The sequence below is a fragment of the Aquarana catesbeiana genome, linkage group LG03, assembly GCF_042186555.1.
Source record: "Aquarana catesbeiana isolate 2022-GZ linkage group LG03, ASM4218655v1, whole genome shotgun sequence".
Classification (NCBI taxonomy): domain Eukaryota; kingdom Metazoa; phylum Chordata; class Amphibia; order Anura; family Ranidae; genus Aquarana; species Aquarana catesbeiana.
The window spans coordinates 519394735-519408623 of record NC_133326.1 but is presented as its reverse complement, the minus strand read 5'-3'; the positions used below and the strand labels follow the sequence as shown (position 1 = coordinate 519408623).

The following is a 13889-nucleotide window of genomic DNA, read 5'->3' as shown; positions in this document are numbered from 1 at the left end:
CTGTCTGTCCATGTTTATCTCACTGAAAAAAGATAAGAGGATTGCTCAGAGCTGGATTAATTCTTCGTGGCAAGACTGGGCATAGATGATATGAAATCCTATACTGTACTGCCCTGTACACACGGTCGGATTTTTCAACGCAAAATGTGCGATCGGAGCGTGTTGTCGGACATTCCGACCGTGTGTGGGCTCCGTTGGACATTTTCCATCAGATTTTCCAACACACAAAGTTTGAGAGCAGGCTATAAAATTTTCTGACAACAAAATCCGATCGCGTCAATTCCGACCGTGTGTGGCCAGTTCCGACACCCAGAGTGCCACGCATGCTCAGAAAAAATTCTGAGATGGAACAGCTCGGTCTGGTAAAATGAGCGTTCGGAATGGATACAGCACTTTCGTCCCGCTGCAATGTTTTAAATAGTTTAATACAGCGCACTCTCTTCTTCTTTATAATGTAAGTAGAATGAAGTAGTTTTGCTGCTCATATTCACACAGACTTCTGACAAACTTATTTCTTTATTATTTATCGGGATTCCCTCAATATATTTTGATTTGTCACATCTGACCAATATTTTTTTGGTTGTTTTTAATTTTTTAAAAAATGTTTTCAAGGCTGTTTATTTTTTAAAATTTTTTTTGGTTTTTACTCCAGAATATTTTTGTGTGTGTTTTGTGTGTCAAGTTACCACAACACCATTGATATCTTGTATTATTTAATCTCAATGAGATTGTTTGGTGTTGGTGTCCCTTATTAATTTCACATTGTATTTTGAAATGTACCTGCCTCCTCACCAACAAACAGTTTTTTTTTAAGGAAAACACACATAGGCGAGTATAATTGAAACAAAAATTCCTTTATTAAGGGCTCAGAACCAAACAAAGAGGGAGGCAACGCTGGAGAAAAAGCAGAAATTGGTGAAACCTTTGGCCCCCAGGGCACACATCAATTATTTTACAGCAAAATTGGTGGCCTGAGGAGTCCATATCTAAGGGAGTACAGTCTGGTCCAGAAGTCCCAGAGATCCGGAAAGCAGCAGATGACATCTGTGTCCCCAGGCTATGGTCATACCACAGCCTGCATCTTTTGCCAGACCAGACTGAACCCAGGGCCATCACTCTCTGGTCTTCCTTCCACGCTTCATTCCACGCTGTGGCTGTGGTGGTGGAGTTGTGGCAGCAGGAGGAGGAGGAGGATGGTCCAACTCAATCACCTCAGTATTGGGTGTGATTTCGCCACTCACCCCCTTAGTTAGGACTTTATAAAGAAGTTTCTCACACATGAGGCGTTGACCCTCCTGCATGCCCTTCAGTTTGGTGGCAGCCATGCAGGCAAAGGCCTCTTCGGGAGTGGGTAAGGCTCTGAGGGACGCAGAAGCCTCCTGAATGAGCCTGAGCGCTGAATCCTGAACGTGACTCCCCTTCCTGGGTCTTTTGTATGGAAGGCGGAGGGGAGGAACCTGCGATTCGGTCAGGCTCCTACTGGTCCCAGGCTTCTCCTGGCTGCCACTTAGCCCCGCCTCCTCCTGGCTGCCACTAACCCCTGCCTCCTCCTGGCTGCCACATTCCACAGCCTCCTCCTGTGTGCCACATTCCACAGCCTCATCCTGGCTGAGGTCTTCCTGTGTATGAAAAAGGGACATAGTTTTAGTTTTCATCTCATGACTGTTGCAAATTGAATGTTCACAAATATAACAGACTCTTCTTCTGAGCCCAGCATTTTTCATTCTTGTCCCAATAATGACATCTAGTAAAGATCATTTAATTATTGAGAAGAAATCTGTAGAAGAATTCTATACCTGACTCCATCAGGGCTCCTCCACTTCTTCCTGGCTGGAAGTCCCAGGTTGGACATCGGAAGCCTCAGCTGGGGTGGAAGGAAGAGTGGAAGAAAGGGTTGAGAGGGATTCCCTGACTCCAGTCTGGTCTGACAGAAACCGCAGTCTCAAATAGTACCACAGCCTGGGGACATAAATTTCATCTGCTGCAGCTCCGGATCTCTGGGAATCCGTGACCTTCTTGCGCTCCCTAAGATAAGTGCTCATCAGGCCACCAATTTTGGTTTTTAAATAGGGGATGGTTGCCGTGGGGACCACCGGCTTCACCAACACCAGCAGTTTCTCCAGCGCTGCCTGCCTCTTTTGTTTATTATTATAATGAGGATGTTTCACCTGCCACAGACAGGGCAGCTCCCTGTACTTGTCTATAAACAGGGGGAGGAAGTTGTGGTCATTGAAGCCATCCATTTTATCTGCAAAACACAACACGAGACAAACCCTAATGTCAGGCAAAACTCTACTAATCTTGTTACAATATAGGCCTCAATCTAGAAGCAGTATAGGCCCAAGTTTAGATCTTACCTTTGTTCTCGCGATCGGCGCCTCCGATACTCCTTCCTCCACTCACAGATCGTACGTACTAAGCACGCGTGTTACGCTTTATACACACTGCGCATGCGTGTAACTCCGCCTGCCCCTGACGTTCTTTCTAGTCTATTCCCCACCCCTTTTCGTTCGGCGCAGTGGGGGAAGAGCACATGGCGGAGACACAGCAGGTGCGTGCTAATTATAGCAACGAGGAGGAGGGGGAGGAAAGCCCGGAGCCTGAAACGTCTGGATCCAGAAGGAAAAGATTTAAGGCATCAAATATGTCCTTTGAGGAGATGTTGGAGATGGTCGACATCCTGAAGAAGGCCGACTATGATGGGAAGTATGGACCTTACCCCAACCCCAATGTCCGAAAGGCCAAGATCATGGCGAAAGTGGTCAAGAGTCTGCACCGGAATTTCGGGGTACGACGATCGAAAGACCAGCTCAGGAAGCGGTGGTCGGACCTCAAATTAAGAGAGCATGAGCGGTACAGAAAGATCCGGAGAGTGCTGCAAAAAAGTAAGTAGTTGTCCTGTGTTCCGATTCTTTTTATGTTTATTACGTTCGTGCTGCTCCATGTGCTTTTCTTAACTGTTATCCATTTCTAAATGTGAGCTTTCATGTTCATGGGCACATTATTCGTTCGTATCAAACATTTTTCATGCGGCCTAGAAAACACCATTGTTTTGGCCATATGCATTTGCCCACATTTTAGGGCCTACTTGTCTGAAACTAATTTGGTTGTATAGATGTGTTTGTTACTAGAATGAAATGCAAACTAGATTCTGTGTAAGGAGAGGACACTCAGCAGCTGGTTACACATCTGGACGCTGGAGCACCCTTTTTATTAGGGGTCCCACACAGGTGCTCCAGTGGATACTATAGGGGTGTCTCCATCTGTGAAGCTTGTACAAAACAGGTAAAGTATTGAAGCTTGACAAAGAACACTAAAAATTCTACATCTTGGAACTCTGCCAAAACAGACACTTGTACCCCACTTCCAAGCAATGTTTCATATTTATAGTTCTGCCATCAAATATCTGTGTGCTAAGTATACCATTTTTTTTTACATAGGGGAGAAAAGACTCGGAGGACACCCCTCATACGAGGAGACCAGAGTCCCCCACCTCTGCAAGAAGGGGAAATCCACCCAAGCAACGCAGAGCAGGAGGAGGAAGACGTGGTGGAAATTGGCACCACAACAGGTGAGTGTTTGCGACCACAGGCTCAGGTAAGAGATGGATGCCGGCATATTTATAATACATGTTTTTTTTTGGTTTCTATCTTTTTAGGTGATCGTGATGTTGTGGATCCAGATCCTTTCACCTCGGAAAGTGCACAGATCCTGATCGGGGAGATCATGGGGTGTAATAGGGACTTGGAAAACATCAAGAGAAACATCAATGATGTTATTCAAAAAAATAAGAGCATCATTGATGTTTTGGGGAGAGTTTAAAACCCCTCCAAATCCCTTTGTTTTTTGGTGTGCTACAATTTTTAAATTTTTGTTGTCAAATTGTAGAAAAGCCAAATTTTGAAGAGGCACACAGTGTGTCAACATGTGCTATCTGCCATCACGGGAGATCAATGGACGCGTTTTGGGGGTGCAACCCCTTCCTCAATAATAAAGTAGCTGAGAGGAAGGGGTTGCACCCCAAAACACGTCCCTTGATCCCCCGTGATGGCAAGTAGTACATGTTGACATTCGGCTATTTGTGTGCATCTTCAAAATTTGGCTTTTCCAGGGGTGACTTCACCCCATCTGAACACAATATCAAAAACAGTTTCTAAATACTCATGTCTGATATTGCCTTCAAGTTCTACCAAATGTGAACTTTGTAAGTTCAAGATTTGTGTCTTTCTTGTTGGTTTTAAAAATGCCTGTTTTATCTTAAATGGACATTTCTACTTTTTCTAATGTGACCCCAAAAATTGTTATACAACAAACATGTTGGTTTGTTTTAAAAACCTTTTCTAAATGCACATGTGATTGTGCAGGTATTAAAAAGATTGATAATCAAAAATGTGTGGATTATTGTCTCAACGCTACAACACTTTTGTGGTGCTCTAATTGCTGTTTTCTGTGACAATGGGTGTTATTTGCTAAGGGCAAATCCACTTTGCACTACAAGTGCAGTTTCAAGTACACCTGTAGTGCAAAGTGTCTTTGCCTTTAGTAAATAACACCCAACAGTGCTTTGTAAGGTTACACAATCACGCCATTTTCAGGACTCACCACATTTCTGTCAGGGTCAGCTAAAACAAACACAAGCAGTAAATGTCACCAAAGATTTGCTTATTTTTTTTTTTATTTGAAAAACGTTTTACACATTGTCTGGCATATTGATAGCCCCCCTACCCGCAAAGAATTCAAGGTATCTTAGCCGGACATCACGGGCACTCGGGGGGGGGCAAGCCAGGACGGCCACTTTCAAGCGCCGTCAGGTTTGGTTAATTTTGAATTCCGGCCTCAGGCCCAACTGAGCTAGCATAGTTGGCAGAATGTTGCCGTAAAAAGTTGTGTAGAACACAGCACACCAGGATAATGTGATTCAGTTTGTACTCCGTCATATGTATGGGTGTAAGAAATAGGTGGAACCGGCTGGCCATGATTCCAAACGTGTTCTCCACCACTCTTCTGGCTCTGGCCAGCCTGTAATTAAAAACCCTCTGGTCCAGGGTGAGGGTCCTCATCGGGAATGGCCGCATAAGATGGTCCCCCAGCGCAAAAGCTTCATCCGCAACGAAGACGAATGGGAGTCCTTCCACATTGTCTTCTGGAGGTGGCAAGTTCAAGCTGCCATTCTGGAGACTCCTGTAGAACTCTGTCTGGGCGATGACTCCACCATAGGACATCCAGCCATTCTTCCCCACGTCCACATACAGAAATTCACAAGTAGCTGACACCACCGCCAACATCACAATACTATTGAACCCCTTATAATTATAATAGTACGCCCCCGAGTTGGGTGGTGGGATGATGTGGACATGTTTCCCATCAATTGCCCCTCCGCAGTTAGGAAAGTCCCACCACTGGGCAAAGTGGAAGGCCACAGTCTGCCATTCCTGTGGCGTGGAAGGAAACTGTGGAGTAAAAAAATAAAAAAAACTTGTCTTTTTGCACATAAACATGGAAAGCAGATTAGACACAAACATTCTTGGCCAACGCTAAAATACCATTTATTTATGGGAATTTTTAAAGACCAAAGTATAAGGTACACCTATCAGATTCCCCCTCCCCACCCCCTCTCATGGGCCATTTCTAACATTATGGGGGGTACTCTTGGACAGGTAACCCTCTCCACCTCATTGAGAGATGAATGCCTATATAATGTGTATTACTTTGAACAGACCCTCCTTAGTTACACTATTGGCAGCCCACTGGACAGGTAAGAAGTGCCATAGTACAATTTTTACACATTTGAGCGCATTTGGACATTCTGCTATTACCTATCAAGATAATAATAGGATACCAAAACTTTAAACAGTACCATTTGAAAGTATACAGGCAGGTCCTTGCACTACATGCTTTGGGGAATTCATCCATAAATCTGAGCACAAAAGAGATGGTTATAGTGTGTATGGGCTTGGCAAAGTCAGCAGATAGATGATTGAGGATAGATAGAGAATTGTTATCAGCTGACTTAGCAGTTGGGGGGGGGGGGGTTCAAAATGATTTGGGGACACCCAAAAAAAGCCTCTGGCACTCTCCCACTGCCTGAATTTGAAGCACCAATCACATTTCAAAACATTTTAGGGGTGTTTGGGGTAAAGCACTACTATGGAGCCGATAAAATACATTGTTAAGTGACTACATGAGGTGAATATAGGGCAGGAGACCATGTTGGGGAGGTAAGTGAAGGCAAATATGTATGAAGGACAAAAAAATAATTACATAAAAATCCAGCATGCATGAGGACAAAGGGGACATTCACAGCATATTACAATCATGGTAATTAGGGAATGAGGAAAGAAATACAATATATTAGCAAACATTATATACAATAAAATGTGATATTAAAGGATAAAAATCTTACCTTAATATACTCCTTCTGCAGGACCTGTATGATGGCAGAACAGGTCTCTGGGATAATGATCCCCAGAGCCTGGGGGGAGATGCCTGTCGAGAACTTCAAGTCCTGCAGGCTTCTCCCCGTCGCCAAGTACCACAGGGTGGCGACTAGCCTCTGCTCCGGAGTGATGGCTTGCCTCATGCAGGTATCCTGCCTGCTGATATAGGGGGTCAGCAAAGCCAACAAACGGTGAAATGCGGGGTCCGTCATCCGGAGAAAGTTCCTGAAATCATCAGGATTATTCTCACGGATCTCATGGACCAAAGGCATATGACAGAACTGGTCACGCTGAAGCAACCAATTCTTGGCCCATGAACTCCTCCCCACCCTGTTCATGGACTGGTCTTGTGTCAAGGTAAGGACCCCAACACCAAGCCCCCACACAGCACGAACTCTACAAGGAGTACGTATACGCAACATGGCTAGAAAACGGTCGGCTGCTCAGAACGAAGTAACAGAACGCACTGAAGAACAGCAAGGCCTGTGAAGAGCGACCTGAAAAACAGTAATGAACGAACAAGAACAGAATTACAAGTGTCACGCGTCACTTGCTGCATGCACTGAAGAGCAGATACAAACCCACAAGCACAAACTGAACAGCGGAAAACGATCTGAAAACCACGAGTCTGAAAAAGCACGAATCGTCTCTCACCAAACTTTTACTAACACGAGATTAGCAAAAGGAGCCCAAAGGGTGCCGCGCTTGGTTCTGAACTGGCCTTTTCTAGTCTCGTCGTACGTGGTGTACGTCACCGCGTTCTTGGCGATCAGAAATTCTGACAACTTTGTGCGACTGTGTGTACACAAAACAAGTTTGAGCCAACATCCGTCGGAAAAAATGGATTTTGTTGTCGGAATGTCCGATCAATGTCCGATCGTCTGTACGGGGCATACAAGTTACAAGCCTAAATTAAGAAAAAAACTTTCGGGTTTACATCCACTTTAACCTTCTTGGGCATGGAGTTCACCAGAGCATCGCAGGTTGCCATTGGAGTCCTCTTCCACTCCTCCATGATGACATCACGAAGCTGGTGGATGTTAGAAACCTTGTGCTCCTCCACCTTCCGTTTCAGGATACCCCACAGATGCTCAATAGGGTTTAGGTCTGGAGACATGCTTGGCCAGTCCATCACCTTTAACCTCAGCTTCTTTAGCAAAGCAGTGGTTGTCTTGGAGGTGTGTTTGGAGTCGTTATCATGTTGGAATACTGCCCTGCGGCCCAGTCTCTGAAGGGAGGGGATCATGCTCTGCTTCAATATGTCTCAGTACATGTTGGCATTCATGGTTCCCTCAATGAACTGTAGCTCCCCAGTACCGGCAGCACTCATGCAGCCCCAGACCATGACACTCCCACCACCATGCTTGACTGTAGACACACTTGTCTTTGTACTCCTCACCTGGTTGCTGCCACACACGCTTGACACCATCTGAACCAAGTTTATCTTGGTCTTATCAGACCACAGGACATGGTTCCAGTAATCCATGTCCTTAGTCTGCTTGTCTTCAGCAAATTGTTTGCAGGCTTTCTTGAGCATCATCTTTAGAAGAGGCTTCCTTCTGGGACGAAACCATGCAGACTATTTTGATGCAGTGTGCGGAGTAAGGTCTGAGCACTGACAAGCTTACCCCCCACCCCTTCAATCTCTGCAGCAATGCTGGCAGTACTCAAACATCGATTTCCAAAAGACAACTTCTGGATATAACGCTGAGCATGTGCACTTATATTCTTTGGTCGACCATGGCAAGGCCTGTTTTGAGTGGAACCTGTTCTGTTAAACCGCTGTATGGTCTTGGCCACCGTGCTGCAGCTCAGTTTCAGGGTCTTGGCAATCTTCTAATAGCCTAGGCCATTTGCCAGAAAACTCACACAGCAAGCACCCATCTCCGTGCATCAGCTGCCAATCCTCGTTCTGCTAATGCCAATGTGCATGCACGGAACCGTAGCCAGAGACAAATGAGATCCAGGGTGGGCATGCACAATGGCACCTCTATGCGAACGCGCGCGCGCTAACGCGCACCCGCGAGTGCCCAAGCCCTAATGTGCTAACGTGCATGCGCCAATGTGCTAAGGTGCTAATGTGCTAATGCGCATGTGCGCACACACGTACACTGGCGCGAATCCTGGCACACAGCACCCTATATAAACAGAGAGTCTGCCTAGCATCAGTGCTGGATTGTCTTCAGCTTGTTCCTGTGTTCCTGTTGTTACTCTGCCTGATTGACCTTGTTCCTGAAAACCCGGCTATCTTCTGACCATTCTCTTGGATCTCCCCTGCCTGCTGAACGTGCCTCTACCTGCAATACTGACCTTGGCTTGAACTTATGATTACGGCTCTGCCTCCTGATTCTGTACCCCGCTGCCTATCTGTTGCCAACCTCTGCCTATTTCTGACTACGGTTTTGCCTTCTGACTTGGTACCCCGCTGCCAGCCTGTTGCCAACTCCTGCCTGTTCCTGATTCTGCAGTTGATCCTGATCTGGCTCCCGCTGAACAAGTGTGGTGATCCGTTTCCACATCTCCTCAGCAGAGGTTCCTGTATCTCCAAGTTCCAGCCTCCTGCCTGCAGGAACCCTTTCGTTGCCCTCGCACTCCCTGTACCCACCACCAGGGGTGCTTGGACCGGAACCATGCAAGAGGCCACCCTCATCATTTCTGGCTCCGCTGTAAGGTACGTGACACCATCTTTATGTAGTGCAAAAATTCTTTTTTTCAGATCCTCAGCGAGGCCTTTGCCATGAGGTGCCATGTTAAACTTCCAGTGACCAGTATGAGAGAGTGAGAGCGATAACACCAAATTTAACACACCTGCTCCCCATTCACACCTGAGACCTTGTAACACTAATGAGTCACATGAAACCGGTGAGGGAAAACGCCTAATTGGGCCCAATTTGGACATTTTCACTTAAGGTGTACTCACTTTTGTTTCCAGCTGTTTAGACATTAATGGCCGTGTGTTGCGTTACTTTGAGTGGACAGCAAATTTACACTGTTATACAAGCTGTACACTCACTATTTTACATTGTAGCAAAGTGTCATTTCTTTAGTGTTGTAACATGAAAAGATATAATAAAATATTTACAAAAATGTAAGGGGCGTATGCGATCATCTGCCACATCATAAATTAGAGCTGAACCTTGGGTAAGTGTTAAATGCTCATTATGTCTAGGAATCGAGCATTCCTTGCTCCCCAGGCAGCTGGTGCTCTCCTCCCCTCTCTGACAGATATAGGTGGGCCTTCGCGGTCCTCATACATGATGATGTTGCATTGCCTGCAACCAGCGGCAAAAGGTAGCAGTGGAGAGGAAGCCTGCGGGTGTGAGGAATAAGGTAAGCATCACTGCTTATTCCTCTACCCATTCGAATTCAGCAGGGCTAAACTGGGACAGAAATTTGGCCCTGGACTTCATCCAGACTGGCCCATTTTAATTTTGCAAACACGCACAAAAACAGTATATAAACTATACGCAATTGTGCAAAAAAACATAAGTAAAAACATTTCACTGTAAGTATAAACGGCTTTTTTTTTTAACTCTTTTTTTAGAGAAAAATATGCATTTCAAAATTACAGATGCCTTTAGGATGGCATGTGTAAGTTATATTTCCTGTGTTGCACTCTGGTCAATGGCAAGTGTCACAAATGACTCACTCACCTCTTTTATTATTTCCATTATTCTCCTCTGTATTTTTCTTCTCCTTCTAACATCACTGTGTGAAGTGGGAGGGCTAATGTCATGCAGGAACATTGCTACAGTCTCCTTGGCTGGAATTTCAGAAACCGGCATTGCTGCACAGCCATTGTCTGCCTCTCAGAAATGCAGCGGCGCTGAGGCTGAGCCAGGTTGCGCACTATGAAGTGAGGTGATGGGCAGTGCGGATGACAGGTCTCCCATACCGGCTGGCTGGACAAACCCGCCCCCCGCCCCCCCTTAACTGGCCATTAGCCGTTCTACTTTATTTCTCTTATAGGCAGTACAGCGGTGCTCAAATTAATGCAGCCATTACTTTGACAGGCTGTCACTGAAATCGACCCACCAGGAAACTTCCAGTAGTCCCGGTGGCCAGTACATGACTGGAATACAGAAGCATCGAGGCTCAATTCATACTAATGCATTTTTTGATGCTTTTTGCATTTTGCAGAAATGCAGGGAATTTTTTAACCATGGGTTCCTATGGAACACGTTCACATCAATGCATTTTTGTGCCTCTGCGATTTTGGAAAGGGTCGAGGATGTTTTTTCCCCCCCAAAATCTATACCAGACCCTTATCCAAGCATGTAGCCCAGTGGTCAGGAAAGGGAGGGGATGAGCGAGCGCCCCCCCCCCCGAACCATACCAGGCAGCAGACCCTCAAGAGGCAGGAGGGGCTCTTAGCCCCCCACCCCAAAGCACCTTGCCCCCATGTTGATGGGGACAAGGGCCTCTTCCTGACAACCCTGGCCGGTGGTTGTCGGGGTCTACGGGTGGGGGGCTTATCGGAGTCTGGAAGCCCCCTTTAACAAGGGGACCCCCAGATCCCGCCCCCCCCCCCATGTGAATGGGTATCGGGTACATCGTACCCCTACCAATTCACCAAAAAAGCAGAGAAATGTAAAAAAAACAAGAGCTGGTTTTTGACAAGTCCTTTATTAAAAAAATAGCTCCAAGCTGTCTTCTCCCCGAACCGTCTTCATCTGCTGCCGTCTCTCCCGTTGCTGTCTTCTCCCCATGCCGTCTTCTCCTGCCGCTGTCTGTCCCAGTTCTGTCTTCTTCCCGTGCAGTCTTTTCCCGCCACCACTTTCTCCTGAAGCTGTCTTCTCCCGTACCGCTGTCTTCGCCCATGCCACCGCTGTCTTCTTCCTCACCGCCGGTTACCCACTAGAAACAAAAAAGGCTCTTGTCCTGAGGCTGTCTTCCTCCACTGTGACTTCCACCACTGTCTGACATCTCGTATATAGCAATGGGGCATGGCCATCCGATGACCTCACCCAGAGAGTCCGTCCCATGTGATGTCACAAGGGGGCGGACTCTCCGGGTGATGTCATCAGTAAGCACCCACCCTTTCGTCCCTCCCTTTCCTGACCTACCGGGCTGCATGCTCAGATAAGGGTCTGGTATGGATTTTAGGGGGGTGCCCCTGCCATTTTTTTTTATTTTGCCTTGGGGGTGTCCCCTCCAAAACCATATCAGACTGCAGGGTCTAGTATGGTCTTGTTTTTTCGTTAATTTTTTTAGCCAGCAATTTTTTTTTACATTCAGCTGTCAGCGGGGAAGCCTCCCCCCCCCCCACTACACCATTGCCAGGTAGATCAGACAACTTTTTTCCAGGTCTTAAACCCTTAACCACTTCGAAACCAGACACTTTTACCCCCTTTTTCTCCAGGCCAATTTTCAGCTTTCAGAGCTGTCACACTTTGAATGACGATTACGCGGTCATGCAACACTGCACCCATATGACATTTTATCTTTTTTCACACAAATAGAGCTTTCTTTTGGGGGTATTTAATCACCACTGGGTTTTTTATTTTTTTGCTAAATAAACTAAAAAAGACAGAAAATGTTGAAAAAAAAAACATGAAACATTTTGTAAATACTAATGGTGCAGCGAATGGGTTTTTTGGTGCCGAAACCGATACCGAAAATGAACAATACACTAGGCCGAAAGCCGAAACCGATACCGAAAATAAACAGTTTTTAAAAAATATTTATATTTTTATATACAATTGTATTATATTCAACTTTTTAATTAATATCATCAATTTAAATTAATATGAATTTATTGTTGGCCATTATTGGCAACTTTGGTGCAAGAAAAGCTCAAGAAAATTCAGTCTGCTGTCACCAACCATCTCTTGTATCATGTCCCCAGTATCTAACCATCTGATACAGGAGACGGTCAGAGACTGCAGACATGCTACAGGAGACGGTCAGAGACTGCAGACATGCTACAGGAGACGGTCAGAGACTGCAGACATGCTACAGGAGATGGTCAGAGACTGCAGACATGCTACCGGAGATGGTCAGAGACTGCAGACATGCTACAGGAGATGGTCAGAGACTGCGGACATGCTACAGGAGATGGTCAGAGACTGCAGACATAGTACAGGAGATGGTCAGAGACTGCAGACATGCTACAGGAAACAATAAGAGACTGCAGACATACTACAGGAGATGGTCAGAGACTGCGGACATTCTACGGAAGATGGTCAGAGAATGCAGACTTAGTATAGGAGATGGTCAGAGATGGCAGACAAAGTACTGGAGACGGTCAGAGACTGCAGACATAGTACAGGAGATGGTCAGAGACTGCAGACATGATACAAGAGATCAGTGCAGCCTCACCAGTGCCCGTCAGATGCAGCCTGCCAGTTCCCATAAGATGCAGCCTGCCAGTTCCCATGAGATGCAGCCTGCCAGTTCACCTCATGCAGCCTGCCAGTTCCCCTCATGCAGCCTGCCAGTTCCCATCAGATGCAGCCTGCCAGTTCCCATCAGATGCAGCCTGCCAGTGCTCATCACATGCAGCTTGCGTGTGTCTGGATGCAGCCTCACCCGTGCCCGGATCAGAACAGAATCTCCGTGTGTCCTGGAGCTGTGAATTGTATTTCCCAGGCAGCTGCAGTAACAATGTCCTGCCTCCTGTAATCAAGTCACACTGATTCAATGTCCCGCTGTCAGGAGACTAGTAGACCAGACTGTGTGGACTGCACAGAGGAGACCAGAAACACATGTAAGTGAAATGGTGTTTATTAACAAGTGATAAGTGACAGGAACAAACAGTGCAAAAACCCACACAACAACCCACTACAAACAACAATATATATATATATATATATATAAGTAAAGGGAGATACCGTAATCGTAAACAAGCCAAGCCAAGGTCATACACAGGGAAGTCAGCAGAAGGGTAAGGACGGGAACCTGAACAGGACAAGGAGAGGATGGATGGATGGGGTTCAGGGCAGGGATCCAAGGGAGCCAGGAACAGAAGGGACAGGACTGGGAAGGCCTCAGGATAGGGATTGGGTCAGATCAGGACAAGGCAGATAGCAGGCTCAAGGTTAAACAGGCAGCAAGGTCAGAACGCAGGGAGAGAGAAAGATACCAAGGCGAGCAAGTGAGGGCTCGCCGGGTATTTATAGGGCTGACTAATTGGCTTCAAGTTACACCTGAGCGCAGGGAGTGTTGTCTGCCCCCTACTGCCAGGATCCATCCGCTGGTGGACATCAGTACTGCAGCCAAAAGATGACAGGACACCAGCAGGGAAATATTCTCCTGACAGTTCAACACTGCCAGGAGACACCTGCTGGTGGACCCCAGTACTGCATGCCAAATAATATAACTTACCAGCGAATGGACCCTTTCCTGACAGTACCCCTCCCTAAAGGAGCGGCCTCCGGACGCTCCAACTGGTCTTAATTGTCCATGGTCTATGGCATCAGGCAGAATGGTGGAGGAAGGTATGTCAGGCTG

The 13889-nt window shown here is 46.5% G+C and overlaps 1 protein-coding gene across 4 annotated transcripts in view; it reads left to right on the top strand.

The window, feature by feature from the left end:
* ANKS1B (ankyrin repeat and sterile alpha motif domain containing 1B) overlaps positions 1-13889 on the top strand; it is a 241738-nt gene that overhangs the window by 216598 nt on the left and 11251 nt on the right. The window lies entirely within an intron of this gene.